This window comes from Bombina bombina, chromosome 4, assembly GCF_027579735.1.
Source record: "Bombina bombina isolate aBomBom1 chromosome 4, aBomBom1.pri, whole genome shotgun sequence".
NCBI lineage: Eukaryota > Metazoa > Chordata > Amphibia > Anura > Bombinatoridae > Bombina > Bombina bombina.
In genome coordinates, this window is record NC_069502.1 from 1,106,854,635 (window position 1) to 1,106,856,699 (window position 2,065).

Here is a 2,065-nt window from a genome sequence, read left to right on the forward strand (position 1 = left end):
CATTCCCTTGACTGTCCCGGGATAGACATACTGATTTGCTGCTTAAAGTCATTTGCAATGGGGTTTGAATACTTAGGACATTTTGAGGTAAAATATCTTTCTTTATTACATAGAGATGTTCAGGTGATATTTTCTAGTCAGCTTTTTACAGCTATGCTGCATCACTTTCAAATGTTTCAACATTTGGGTATCATGGCCCTTTAACTTTCATATCTCTTACATCAAGATGTAAGAGATATGAAAGTTAATACTTATTATAATAAAATCAGCAATATTAAATGTGATAATAGGAGATGCATTACTTGTAATTTTATAGAACACAATACTAAAGAATGTATTTCTTCTGTTATAGGACAAGTGTATACTATAAAATAATCCCATAAAGTGTATAATAACCTTCCATTCCCTGCTTCCTACACCATGGTGGTATGTGGGGGGCATAGTTTGTTAATGCTAAATGTCTCTTGGTCTTGTGCAGAGCTTTGGGGCGGGGATATAATAACGTCCCTGACAGGCCAAATGGACACAGTGCGTGCAAAAGCACTGACTGGTCTGTGCATGGACATGTGCTCCCGCAAGCTACAGAATACCGCCTCTTGCATGATAGATCTACCAAAAAATTGTTGATCTAACCTGATCTAACGTATATCTATCAAAATCAATCAAATTTGGTCCAGATTTCAGTTGAGGGGGGGGCTAGCCCAGTGATCACCCCTCCCTTGCACACAAAACAGGATTGTGAATGCCGCCTTTTGCGTGATAGATCTAACACAAAAAAACAGTTGATCTAACCTAATTTAACGTATATATCTATCAAAATTAATAAAATTTGGTCAAGATTTCAGTTGAGGGGGGGATAGCCCAGTGATCACCCCTCCCCCGCACACAAACTAGGATTGTGAATACCTCCTCTTGCGTGATAGATCTAACGAAAAAAAAACAGTTGATCTAACTTGATCTAAAGTATATCTATCAAAATTAATAAAATTTGGTCCAGATTTCTGTTGAGGGGGGGCTAGCCCAGTGATCACCCCACCCCCGCACACAAACTAGGATTGTGAATACCGCCTCTTGCGTGATAGATCTTACTAAAAAAATTGTTGATCTTACCTGATCTAACATATATCTATCAAAATCAATTAAATTTGGTCCAGATTTCAGTTGAGGGGGAGCTAGACCAGTGATCACCCCTCCTCCGCACAAAAACTAGGATTGTGAATACTACCTCTTGCGAGATAGATCTAACGAAAAAAAACAGTTGATATAACCTGATCTAACATATATATCAATCAAAATCAGATTTCAGTGTGGGGGGGGGGGGCTAGCCCAGTGATCACCCCTCCCCCGCACACAAACTAGGATTGTGAATACCGCCTCTTGCGTGATAGATCTAACGAAAAAAACAGTTGATCTAACCTGATCTAACCTATATCTATCAAAATCAATAAACGTTTGTCCAGATTTCAGTTGAGGGGGGCTAGCCCCCCCTCATTAAAAATGCAATATCTCAGTAATTATATTAGATCTAACAAAACTTTTGGCTGATCAAACCTGATCTAACATGGAGCTATCACAATCAATAACATTTTGTCAACATTTTTATTGAGTGGGGGCTGGCTACAGGTTAGCCCCCCGGAAAAAGATTGTTAATATTTCATATTTTAGAGTAGATCTAACGAAAAAAACAGTTGATCTATGCTGATCTAATAAATGGAATGATCGTTTGTTAAAATTTTGAATGAGGAGGGCTTTGCTTTTAGTACCTTTGGAAATAGGATTTAGAAAATAACCCTTATACAGTACATGAAGCAATGAATGTGTTTGCATATATGAAAAGTTGATGTTTATTACAGCAAAACCTACAGCCTGCAGACAATTGTGGTAATACATTGTTGAATTGTGACGTAAAGGTAATTTTAGCAATATACAGGTGGCCCTCGGTTTACAACGGTTCAATTTACACCGTTTCAGAATAACAACCTTTTTTTCCAATCATGTGACTGCTATTGAAAAGCATTAAGAAGCAGTGCATTGATTAAAATAGCCAATAGGTGGAGCTGTCCGC